The sequence below is a fragment of the Cyanistes caeruleus genome, chromosome 3 (genome assembly GCF_971803275.1).
Source record: "Cyanistes caeruleus chromosome 3, bCyaCae1.hap1.1, whole genome shotgun sequence".
Lineage (NCBI taxonomy): Eukaryota > Metazoa > Chordata > Aves > Passeriformes > Paridae > Cyanistes > Cyanistes caeruleus.
Window position 1 is genome coordinate 52386143 of NC_141703.1, and position 14018 is coordinate 52400160.

At 36.0% G+C, this 14018-nt stretch overlaps 1 long non-coding RNA gene across 1 annotated transcript; it reads left to right on the forward strand.

The window, feature by feature from the left end:
- Positions 1-4122: 4122 nt before the first annotated feature.
- LOC147654150 (uncharacterized) lies at positions 4123-7667 on the forward strand. Its single transcript, XR_015285466.1, has 2 exons — positions 4123-4185; positions 4455-7667. It is a non-coding gene; the product is annotated as an uncharacterized LOC147654150 (long non-coding RNA).
- The last annotated feature ends 6351 nt before the right edge of the window (positions 7668-14018 follow it).

Genomic DNA, 14018 nt, shown 5'->3' on the forward strand with positions numbered 1-14018 from the left:
ATATGTCATCTAATCAATTCTTTCAGTGCAGGTCTACAAGGTTTGGTGACACTCCAACTTCTTTTGTTTTCTATTTGTTTAGCATTCTAGAGACTAATCAACTATCTTCAATATATAATTCTTCTGACTAAGAGCTCTTGTAATCTCTAGCTGTCATTTCAGTGAAATCTGTGTCTTTAAAGAAATAACAAAAGCTTGTTGTTATCCAATACACATGATATATTGTCAGCAGAGATGCAAAAAAATACTAAAGCTAATATAATAACAATTTTTTTTTCACACAGTATTTTTAAAAAATAAATCTGGTTTAAAATGGACTACATACATGAGGTCAGAATTATTAATTAAAAATAGCCATAGTATCCCAAAGTCCTCCTCTTAAGTATCAGCTTTTGCCATGGAATTAAAGACAGGAAAAAAAAATATTTTAAGTGAAAACTTAAATTATATTTGACTAAATATTCAGATATTCCTTGCCTTACTTGCAAGGAAGAACCTGTATGCTACCTTACAATAAAGTTACTGTAGAAGTTCTTGGGGATCCACAGCACAGAGTCACTGACATCAGTGCCAGGGATTACCCAAGAGCCATGAAATTACTCCTGCTGAGTCGCTAGCATCTGCTTGGCCAGCCTTTGGGTAGGTGGTAAGGAATAATCACATCTGACTTAGAAACCCTAACACCCTTACTTTGTTGTGATGGAAGGGATCACTGTAAGTCCAAGGTGTGCTACAGAACATGGGGTTGCAAGATGCTTCTTTAGGCTGCTTGCAGCTTCCTACAGGATTTTGGTTTGTGGGGATCAGCTTGTGGGGATCAGTTTGAAGAAGCAGGGACCAGGATTGCATGAGGGCCAAGATCTGGCTGAAGAAGGCCAGAACTAATTATCCAGGAGCATCAAATGCAGGGGTACAAGGAAAGGTCAGCAAACAGCCAAGATTTGCCACAGGGTGGTGCCCTCAGCTGCCAGAGCACTGTCCTGTCAAAGATGAACAAGGTGAGCACACTGGGGTTTCATCCAAAGTCTAGCGATCTTCAAATGCAAAATAGGAATTCAGGTCTGAGGTGAAGCCAGAAATCCAGTCAGTCCAAGTCCACTGGTGCTCTAGGGGCCTTGACACCAAGAAGTAATTGAAAGAGAGTGTTAGTCACTTCTATCTTTCTTGGTCTTGCTCGCGCTCTTCAGAGTAGCATATTGATAAAAGCAAAGTTCTCTTTTGAGTCTATGGTCTACCTTATAGATTTTTATTTTTGTCTCCAAGAAAGAGATGTGTTTTCTTGCTGAGTTGCAGAAATGAAACAGCATGATGCACAAAATATCACAGCAAAGTACAAAACATGGTACACAACCTGGCTGTTGATTTCTGTTGGTTTTTTTTGTTGCTCTGGAAGGGTGCATTATCAGAATGTAGAAAGTTACAATCACCACTGCTTTTCCATGGATTAATAAAATAGAATAACAGTCTGAAGGGCTGAAAATCAGTAGACAATTTAATTTCAATTGATTATGAGTTGGAAATTATTCCATATTTGCCTTTAGCTCTTCTACTAAGATGGTTTGAAATGTCTGGTTGTTGTGTCATCTAGCATAATCACTCTATTATCTTCCACTGACCTGTAATAAATTTCCACGGCCAGCTAGTAAAACTGGGCTTTTAACTTTTCATACTGAAGTAGATTCTCGCAGGCTTACTGCTATGCTTTAGCCTTGCTTGTTCTGTTGTAGTAAAATAGTAGTCAAAAAAAGAAAAAGAAACATAATCTCTAGAAAATTTAGATTTTTTTTTTATTTACATTTTAAATCATTTGCACTGCAGCGATACAGTCAGTATTTCTCTTGTGCTAGACATTTACTACTAGAAATAATTGCATGCAATAATTGCATGTAAACAAGATTAATTGCTTAGGTGTCTACAAAAGATTTTACTGATTTTCAACCTTGTTTGAATGCATAATCTTATCATGGTGATGTTGTGGCTAATTTCTTTCAAAATTATCTGGCTGACCTAAAAGAGAGAAGATCTAAAGTGAAGCTGTGTGGTTATAGTGTAGGTGATCACAATACTATTTTCTATTTGTACCTGTGCTTCAGACTTACAGAAATGACATTCATGGACCACTTCTAGGTAACAGATGTCTTTCTTCTAAGGAAACTAAAACAGAAATTGGAGGATACAGCATATTAATTGATTATAAAACAGAAATGAGTAGCATGAGGTACGAGAATGGCTTCTAGCTTTGCAGGATACATATATTCTCCACCAAAATCAATCTCTTGTGATTTTAAAATCTTTACCACTGCTCTCCAGTGCCTGGAGAAAGTCACCTAAGAAAAGATTCCATGGAAATGAGCAAACTGATGAAGTAAACTCAATCAATAACTTACTGCATGAGTTAAATGTGTTAATTTCTAAGTTTAATGAAAACCTAGCCAATATATTCACAAGTCTTGCAGGCTATTTCTTATCTCTTGAAATAAATATGTACTCAGCTGGTTAGCAATCTAGATTTTACTGACAGTTAAAGGCAAGTCACTTCCTGAATACAATCATCACTGCAATTTGAGAAACCCTAAACAGGACCTCTCTTGGTCATGGGTTTCCCATCCCTAGCTGAGAAAGTCTACTAACAAGGATAGTCAAGGACAGCACTGTGTTCCAGAGACATTCATTCTCTTACAGTGTCTATAAAGGGAGTGTAAGTATGTCAGCCCAGATAAAGACAACTCCGTTTGGAAAGAAATATTCCACGCGTTACATCTACAGTAGCTGTCATATAGAAAAGAAAGAGAGGGTCAAATTATGTTCTGGGATATGAAAGATTGATTTGAACTCCTACTTTTTTTGCCTGAATAACTACAAGCTCTTACATGTCCCAGATGCTCTCTGGGTTGAAAGATATTAAGAATTAGGACTTTCTCAATATTTATTATTCAAATTCTTTCAAGTTTTGTAAAATATTGAAATGCAGACAAGCAAATGAAGAGAAGGACTCCATAGCCTAGTGGCAACTCACTGGAATAGACTCAGTGTGTACCTAAACTAGTAAATTAATCAGACTTGTGACCTTCCATTAGCAAAACTGTGAACACTTAGAGAACAATCCAAATCTATGTTAAATTCTCTTCTTTTCTGTAACTAGGTAACCATATCCAAACTATGTATTAGGAAAGATGCCTTGTCATAAATCCCAAGGTGTGTCAGGACATTATTTGGGATTACTGACTGGTCTAGGAAAAAAAAAAACCAGACCAGAATTCTTCCAATTTAATAGCTATGGATGACTATATTTGAGCATCTAGGAAGCTAGTTGCATTTCCTGACACCAGATTAATTTACTGATAATGACACAGTCTTGTGTTACATTCTGTATTTCAGGGGTACATAAAAAATACAAATGTTTTATTAAATATATCTTATACAAAGTAGAATATGGTACATGCCACCTGTATTCACATTTTGTCCCTAATTTTTATCTACCTAATTTTAAATCACTTCTATCATTATTTCAGAGAATTTATCTACTAAGATCATTATATTCTTAATTGGGCTTTGAACTTCAGAAAGAAACCAGCACAAACCAGAATGCAATACTGCAGGGAAAGAGGCTTTCTCAGGAAAGAACTTGCTCTGGGACTGTGCACAAACAAAACCAGCAAAACCTAAGTGGCACAATGGGTTAGCACATTAAGGAAGGTCTTTTTCTGTATGCCACATAACATCATGCTTCTCAAAGGAAAAGGGGGTAATAATGTGACAGTGGTGGTTTAGAGAGTGGGAGCTCCCTGTAGAGCAGCCTTGGGGCATAGAAGCCTGTCACAGTCACCTACAAGCTCCTGGAAGCTGCAGCTGAAGCTAGGTCTGAACAACTGCTAGACCAGGAGTGCCAGTGCTGTGCTTGTTGGTCCATACTCCTTGCTGTGTTTTCAGCTCAGATGCAGGTTAGAACCAGGTTGCACCGTGAAGCTGTATGTTACCAACAGTATTCCTACTCAAACCTTTCTCCTAAGGGAGGGTTTTAGCACAGTAGCTTCTCTACTTCACACACTAGTAGTCTTGGTTGTTCACAGTAAAAAATGTAATGCTGTCTTTCCTTATAAAACTCTTTTTTTTCCTGTGCAGTTATGGAACACTAGTTTCATTAAGCAACAACAGGCAAGAACAAGTCATTGGTGTAGATGTAAGGTATGTTAGCATCTCAAAGTTATTCCACTGAGAATCTGACAAAGACTCTAATGTGAAGACTCATCCTGAAAATTGTTAGATGAGTTAATCACTGACTTGAGAATGAAAGAAAAGTACAAGATAAAACAAAATCTGTTGTTTGCTGAAGGCAGACAGAACATAAACCACAAGTGAGAAATTATCAGAAATACTTTTTGCTTCATGCACTGAATTAATTTAAAATTTGGAACAGTGAGCCTACCTTACTTATACTCTGCTTTTTATTCCAGGCAACTCATCTTCAACAACAAGCAGAATCTTTCTAAGTAGCAGAAACTTCTAAAGAGAGTCACTTCTGTGTTTTGTTATGCTTGATTAAACAACTTTTTATGTATTTTGTCATGTGTTCATAATGATAGTTTTTTCTGTTGTCATCATAACATTGGACTTTAATCACATAGAGTGGACTCCCATGGTGAATTAAATATAGAGTGAATATACAGACCAGTAACCTGCAACTGGATGAAGTTCAAGGACTTGGATTAGTGAGAACACACTGTGCAGATATGGGTCACAAGTTGTGCAGAATTCTTACCCTCTACAAGGCTGAAACACTATTTTCTGGATATATTTACTTACTTATTTTATTCCTACCAATAAATATTTTTAAGTTGCAAAACTTAACTTGTTCAGAAAATGTTTGACTTTTGAATAAAATATAGGGGAATGAACAGCTGAGGGATGTACAATGAAAATACTTGTAAAGAAATAATTAGTGAGATGAAAAGTATGTGAGTGTATCAAATGTGCACCTAAATGTGTTAGTAGTGGAACAACAAAAACAACTTATCCATATTAGAATAAAGGATGCAACTTGTATTTTTTAAAGTATTTATATCTAATTGTTGTAAGGAAATATACCAGTGATAACTAGATATATCCCTACTGATGTAGGGATAACTTCACATATTTTGCATTAGTTCTGAATTGTTATATAATATCTCCTTGCAGCATCAGAAAACACAGCAACAAGCCATACAAACTACAGTATAGCTTCAACTGCCTGACAGTTCTCATCTTACCTTCCTTGCTTTTATCATTATTTTAATTTTAAATGGGCTGGTCTGGAGAAAGTATGGTCTAAGCAGACAGTTGTCAGAAATGTGCTCACCACCATAATGCAGTTGAGAGTTCAAGACTGAGTATTTGCAGCTTGGTACAATATAAAATATTCCCACATTAAAGTGAAAAAGAAATCAAATTTGGAGAATATTTTATAAGTTGTAATTCACTCTTTAGATTTTACATTTTAGAAATACTAAAAGCAGAAAAGCAATAGCTAAGGACTATGCTAAAACCTGGAACTAAAAAAGATACTGAGATGAAATAGGCTCTGAAACTTCAGATCACATATGTGAACTTTCCAATTAACATTCTAAATAACCTGGAACAATTGATTCTGCTGAATCAAAAGCAGTAAGATTAATTAGATTAAAAGTAACAGGATATTTAGCCAAACACCCAGCAAACTGATGTTTTATTTCTAAGTACTTTCTGCCAACAAACTACAGTCTTTTCTTGTGACATTTCCAGTGTTATTGTCATTCAGGGATTCAATTAGCAAACAAAAAAATCTAAATTTATGTGGATAATTAGTATACTTTGAATTCAGAAGTAGCCATTCACACTTGCAGAACCTCAGGGAGTAGAAGCAAAAACATAAAGAAAAGAATAAGAAACTGTCATTATTATTTCAAAACTATGTAAATCCAAATCTACCCAAAGAAGACTAACAAGTATATTTTTAAGACCTCATAGTAAGTCCCCATTAGATCAGAAGATGCCTGCTTTTATTCTTATATCTTAGAAAATGCAAAGGATTGTTAAAGGAATGGTGAATGTATAATAGATAGGTGTTTGTGCATGCCATACAGTAAACACACATCTGTAGTTGACTTGTTATCTCACAAATCCCTCTCTAAATTTTCCTCATTTGGTGGATATAGCCACTAGTACTTCTCATATATAGAAGACCTTTTTTACCCATTTATGTGCTTTCAGAGTGTCTCAGTGCTTCTCAGTATTTGTAAGTAGGTTGGATTTTACTGATGGGACAGATGAGTAGGAATGATCATGATGCAAGGGTGAGGATAAGATTTTGAGTAGAAAAAATGTCTTTGAAAGAATACTGGCGTTTCAAAATTCTTCTAATATGACTGGGTTTTAACACATAGTTTTGGATATATATGGTAATGAAGGATGTCAGTGATTATGAGAATTTCTTTTCCTTGCCAGCCCTTCTGCAGAGATTTAATTCTCTCTTCATCTTCCTCTCTATTCTCCATTGCAAGTTTTTTTAAATGCCAGAAACAACCCCTATTTATTTTTGTGTGTACCATGAAGGAGGGATTCAGGCTGCCTCTAGTTCTACTGCACAAAAAGAAAAATAAAGCCAAGAAAGAGCAGTTAAGATGCTTCAGGGTTTTCTGCTCTGCTTTCCTCAGCATTAAAGGTGACATGGTTAAGGACAAATGGAGAATATACACAAACACAAAATCCTTTCCTCCTCCTTCAGCAGAAAGAGCGATGGTCTGTGCAAATAGAATGTGAGGAAAGAAGAGGGTTCAGTCTAAGCAGACCCAATATTCTCAGCCAAAGGTGAAATAGTTAGGTGATTGCATTAAAAAATGGGATACTTTGGTCCTGGTTTTAGTCAGACATATTTATTTTTTACATATCATAACTCGCTTCTTGGTATCCCTTGTCTCTCTCTCATGTTCCCATTTATTTCCACAGCGAGTAAGTCAATTTTACTCGCTTATTTCTAAAAGCAGACTCTACCTAGAAAATAGCTACAATACAAGCCTCAGCTAGCATATTCGTTAACTCTTCTTATTACCACTTGGTTGTTCCCTCTGGTGACAAGTTTCTTGAATAATATTCAGTTGTTAGGTTTAGAATGTGACTACTGCTTTTCCAGACTAAATTTTAATCAGTAGCATAGGCAGAAGGCAGTTTCTTGAATGTTGAATCTGTGTGAAACAAATAGTGCAGTCAAGGACTTGTGCTTGAAAGTATTAAAAATATGGAATGGTTGTGGTTTGGGGTTGGAGCTCCATAAAATAATACTATAGAGTTAAAGAATACCTGGTGGCTCATCTAATTCTGTTGAGTATTTGAACTCTGTAATTTCTTCCTCTTGCAGATACTCAAAGGCTCTATGTGTGTGCTCATCATTGAAATTTCCATGTCAGTGTTTGCAGTCCATTCTGCTCATTAATTACCTCATGACTAAATAATCTGTCCCAAGTTTGTCATGCATATTCTTTAATTTTCCAGGATAAGATCCAAATTTTTAACACTCCAGAGTGTTTCTGTAACACTTCTTATTTTAAAAGTCTCATGGAATAGGATCTTACTTTGTATAAAAATTACTTTCTAAGCTTGTTGGCATTTTTTTATGCATGTCATTAACAAATAATAAACATATTTTTAATATCAGAGGTCAGTTTCTTACCAGTTTTACATTGTTTGATAATCATTTATACTTATATAGCAGAAGTATAAGCTACTAACATAAATTGGAATAATTTTATAACCACTTAACACAGGGGTAATAGGCCATAAATAGTGCAAGGTAATGGAAATTTAGGTGATAGACATGCAATTATATTAAAAGAATCAATAAAAGCTCTTCCAAATTACAACCATGGCATAAACAAAATAGAACAAAATCAATAAACTTTAAAATACCCTTCATTGTCCTTTAAAGTGCTAAGTAAAAAGAAAAAATCTTACATCATGACTTTAAAACCAGAAAAACCTGAGCTGCATTACACAACTGAGATGATACTGATTTCCAGAAGCATGTATACAATATTGCAACTCCTTTTTAGCACTGATGTCAAAATTGAGGTTGAAGGTCCCACTAGATTTCAATTGTTGCTGTTTTTTAAAAAAAAATAAAAAATTCTACATGTTTGCACCAATAAGCCGAAGTTAAGTGACCAGAAAATCATTGTTACTTACTGAAACTAAAAATGATAGATAATTGCAGAAGGAAAAAAAAATGGGGGGGGAGGGCAGGGAGGGGGAGGTAAAAGAAACTCTTCCTATTAGTTTTCTAATTCTCCATTTCACCATGCTTAGTAATTAGGTAAAGATATGTTAAGTAATTAAGTTGTTTGGTTTCTTGTTTTTTTAAACTAAGAAGCTAATACCAATATAGAAAACTGTGAATATGACATTAAAAATATCAAGAATTAATATATAAATAAATAGAAAAGTGATACGCAGATTGTACTACTAATTCCTCTTCATTCAGTGAGAAACTTTGTTTAGAAATATTGTTGAACCTACCACAGAATATTCACTGAGTGCAGTGAAGTGCTGCAGAATTTCAAACATCTGTCTTGGAATTTAGCTCTAGCTTGTCACATAGTACACCCAAGCAGAGACTGTGGAGAATTTCAACATTTGTTTACAACAGGTTGGACAGAAGTTCTGATGTCATCTGTGTCCTGGCGTTCATTGAAGAAATAAGTCTTTTTTGTTATAAGCAAGTGAATCAATGTAAATTTCATAAAATTAATGTAATTTTCATAAAATGAAATTTCTGAGATGTGAATATGTCAGAAATGCAATGAGAGGACAAGATATTGGGATGCCAACAGGACACAGCAGTAGAACTCAAGGCATTAGGAATTTTTGCAGAATAAAATACCTAAAATCTTTGACAAATCTATTCTGAGAAAATGCCTAGAGTGTTCTACCCATCTACCAAAACTCAAGGTTCTGTTTTTAAGCAAAAGAAAACTCCTGCCTGTCTTTTTATGTGCTATGTTTTAAACCTAGCTGGAAGTCAAGCACCACACAGCCACTTTCTCAACTCCCCCTTTTTCCCCTGCCCAAGCCAGTGAAATGGGGAAAAGAATCAAAGTAAAACTTGTACGTTGAGACAAGAACAGTTTAGCAATTGAAAATAAGTTAAAATTCAATAAAAAATGTAAATTGGTAAATAAAAGTAATAATTATAAGAAAAAAGGAAAAAAACCCAAGTGTTTCACAACATAATTGTTCACTGCCTGCTGACTGATGCCAGATCCCCCATCCCAAACCCTGATCAGCTGCCCTTGGGGTAACTCCCATCTATCTCTTAATTCAGAGGATGTTCTATGGTGTATAATATCCCTTTGGTCGGTTCAGGTCACCTGTCCCAGCTCTGCTCCCTCCCAGTTTCTGTTGTATTCTTCCTCATGGCAGAATATCAGACAAGAAAAAGTCCTTGACTTAGTATAAACACCACCACTTAGCAAAAAACCAAAACATCAGTGTGTTACCGACACCGTTATCATTCTGAATCCAAAACACAGCACTGTAACAACCACTGAGAAGAAATTAGGTGACACCAGGATAACATATTAGAAAAGAAAGAAACTCAACAAAACAAAACAAACAAAAGGCTCCAACAAACACCACTTTGTGCCTATAGAGAAAACTTGTATCTGTGTGATATCTGCTCAAGGTATGTCTGTGTTCAAGCTTTAGCAGCAGGAGAGTTTAGTGTTTGTGGACTACAGAAAGAGAAGTTTAAATGGTCATATCAGTTTATGCAAACAGTGAGAAAAAGGGATAAGATATTTCAGGCAGCTGTGAATATTATGTGGAAGAACCAATAGAGAAGTGAAAGAATGATTAAGAGGGAGTGTTGAGATGGAGGAAGCACATCCTGTAACATTAAATTATTGAAGCAAACAAATTGTTGAATATCAAAATACTAAATGCAAATGAAATGTTACTAAACAGAAAGAGTGAGACAAAGTTAAAAAAATATGTTGAAAAAATGGCTCTCTTCAAAGATAACTTATAAGGATTTAACAGAAGAACCTATTATCAGACAAGCAGACAAATGAAAAGAGAAAAAGAAAAAAAAAACAACTTCATAGAAAACACACCACTTTTAATTGGTTGGGAAAAAATCAGAAATACAGTCAAAATATAAAATTAAATGAGGCAGTTAAAAATGTGGAATGCTGAAGATTGCCTAAAGCAGCAGGGTGTCCAGAGCCAACTTTGACTACAAAGTATCAAAATCATTGCAATCTGCAAATGATTTAAGTACAGTAACTTTGCAGCACTTGTTATTTCCAATTTCTGTGACAGCAGTCTAATCCTTTGTTGATTTATCTGGAAATATATATATTTTTTTTTAGCAGGTTTGCAGGAAAATACATTTTTAGAACCTAAGTTTTTCTTCAGCGTACACAGTTTCTGACTAAAAAACTTATACAATGTCATTTCCTACTTGTAGTATTTATGAGGTCTTTCAGAATACTTAGGACATTAGATCTCTGTATTTTATTAAATTTTACTAAAGTTTATTGATTTTGTGGAGACTTGTTCTATCCCTTTTTTAATGCAAAACAAACAAACAAACAAAAGGTGGATATTTTCCCTTTAAATGTACTATTTTATAAATATATATATACACACTATGTATTTGGCTCTATATCTCAAATTTTATTTATATTTAGCTAATGACAGATCTAAATTGTAGAACTCTACAACTGAGTTACATCTCAATGCAGAGAAATAGGCTGCTCTTGGACACGATTCCTGTAGCTACACCATAAAGTGGATACCTAAAAGAGATCAGTTGCATTGTATTTATTTTATACCATTGCTATTTTTTTTTCCCCTAAGGGCCTGAGATGAAGAGTTCAGCTGTTTGTTTGAAGTGAAACCCACACAGATTATCTGGAATAGGACAACCCTACTAGATGGCTGATAAAACAGTAGAGAAGAACAAATGCCTCTTTCCTTCTCACATAAAGGACAAATACTGATGAGAATTCTTTTTCACTTACTGTCTCTTGACAAAAGGTATTTGCAAGACACATGCTGACTCTAAGCTCAAACCTCTTTTTCTTATGAGGGAAAATTATGAGACCAGGTGAAAACAAAGACATGCCAAAACTGGCCACTTTAGATTTTCCCTTTCTATCTGGCACATCTATGACTTTTATTAAATTTTTAATTATTTTTATTAATAAAAATAATTAAAGTTTTTATAGATAAATTTAATTTTTATAATATATATTTAATTTAATATATATACTAATATAATATAATAATATAATTTATTTATGATATTGTATGCATGGTTCATGTACTTGTACTCTGGAAGTATATTTACATTTCTAGTGGTATGTTAACAGCTCCTCAGAATTTATTTCAGTCCCCTGAGTTTATCTTTTGCTCTGCTCTAACCAGTTAACACCATGTGCATCAGTAATATTTCCATCACTGTTGCAGAATTACAGAATGGGTCGGTTTGGAAGGGACCACAGGAGGTCATCTGGTCCAACCTCCCTGCTCCAGCAGGGTCATCTAGAGCACATGGCATACTGTGTCCATGTGGTTCTTAAATATCTCCAGTGAGAGACTCCACAACTTCTCTGGGAAATCTGTTTCAGGACTCAGTCACTTGCACAGTGAAGTTCTTTCTTATATTCAGGTGGAACTTCCTGTGCATCACTTTATGCCTATTATCTTTCTGTAGCACTATATTAGGAATGGTGAGAAGTACGACACAGACTCTCTTGTGAGTTGTACAAGAGAGCCAAGTTTATTACCCTTGATCTTTATTTATAGACAGATCCGAGAGGTCCGAGAGGTAAAACTCTCATTGGACATTAAAGTTACACATCACTATCATTGGTCAAGTGGAACACCACCCCTTGGCTGTTTCTTACAAGTAAACATGGATCTTAAACAACACCTGCAAAAGGTTGTTGTCCTTCTTCCAAGGACTGTTTAGATTCCTCCTTATGCTTTCTCAGGCCAGAGTGAGAAGCTTGTATGACTTAGTTTAACATAGACACACTGTACTCCCTGCTTTCTTCTTGCATTTAACATCCACACCTCTTGATCTATTGCTTTGCACCCCTGGGAAGAGCCTGGCTCCATCCTCTGGACACCCTCCTTTCAGATACTTTTAGACCTTGATGAGATCTTCTCTCAATCATCTCTGCTTAGGACTAAGCTGGTCCAGTTCCATCAGCATTTCCTTGTAAGCGAGATGCTTCAGTCCCCTAATCATCTCTCTTACCCTCTGCTGGACCTGCTCCAGGAGCTCCATGTCTCTCTTGTCCTGAGGAGCCCAGAAATGGACACAGCACTCCAGGTGTGGCCTCACCAGGGCTGAGTAGAGGGGTGGGATCACCTCCCTTGACTTGCTGACAATGCTCTTCCTAATGCATCCCAGGATATCTTTGGCCTCCTTGGCCCCCAGGTCACTCTGCTGACTCACGGACAGCTCGTTGTGCAACAGGACCCCCAGGTCCTTCTCTGCAGAGCTGTTTTACAGCAGGTCAGGCTGTGCTGGTAGGTTATTCTTCTCCAGGTAAAGGATCCTGAATTTCCCTTTGTTGAATTTCAGACAGGTCTTCTCTACTCATCCCTCCAGCCTGTCAAGACCCCTCTGAAGGGCTGCACAGCTCCCTGGGCCATTCCTCCCACATTTGTGTCCCCAGTGAACTTGCTGAGGAGGCATCTGGCCCCTCATCCAAGCCATTGCTGGGTAAGTCAAACAATATGGGGCCAAGTATTGAACCTTGGGGGACACCACTAGGGACAGGCCTCCAAACAGACTCTGTTTCACCAGTAAAAACCCTTTGGGATCTCCTGTTCAGTCAGTTTCAATCTGCCTCGCTGTCCACTTGTCCAGTCCACACTTCCTGACTTTGCCTATGTGCATATTGTAAGAGACAGAGATACAAGCCTTGCTGAAGTCAATGTAGACAATATCCTATATACTCTACTCTCATCCATCCAGGCAGTTGTTTCATCCTAGAAAGCAGTCAAGTTGGTCACAGTTGATACTGACAAGTAGGTAGTTCATGTAACACTTTAAGCTAAAGTCATGCTTTCTGTGGCTTTTCTTTGTATTTCCTCTATATTGCAGGTGAAAACCATGTCTTCAGTAAAATAAAACATGTCTGAAAATTTGAAGTACAACGTAATATTTTTTTTTTCAGTGTTGTAGAGCAGTTTAAAATCAAGTAAATCCTCAAGAGGAGCCATGGAACTATGAATATTTTCTCTGACTCTTACAGAGTGTGTAAGTTTGCTTTTATTTCCATAAATACCATGTATGAGAAAGAGCAGCCAGTGAATCATCTCTTTGTATCTATCTGTATAATGTTGATTATTTTTAAAATAGACATTTGTATAATGTAGATTATTACCTAATTTAAACTCTGCTAGAGTGTTTCAAAAAGTCTGACGAGATCAATAATACTACCACATTTATTTTCTACATGGTCACGATAGGGGACTGGTTTAGTTGTACTGCTTGCTTGTTTGTATTGTTTTTCTGGGCTGCCAGAAGGACATCTTCTGATGTGGAAGCTTCACTATGGTAATATTTTAGTATTCTTTTTTTTCTTCTTCATGAAATCTTTTATTATTATCTGATATATTTCTTCATGCTCATTGGAACGAACTGCGTTACACAATTGTGTAGTTGTGTCAGAACAGATTACAGAGCCAGTCCCCAAGTTCTTGTCACACATTGTATTCCAGAATATTCCCTGCACACATGTGCTTTGGCTGATCCTTACTAACCCTGTCTACTGCATTTATACCTCAGTGGACAATGATGTTACACTTCCTGTCACATATCCTACCATATTTTTCTCCTCAACTAGAGGATCCTTTCTTCTGGTGACAAAGAGAATCTAATACATTAACCTACCAATTTCTTTCAAAAGTATTTGCAAAATTTTTAATTAGTCTCCCAGAAACTAAAAACATCCCATAAGTTTAAGGAGATTTCTTCTCCTGTGATAAAC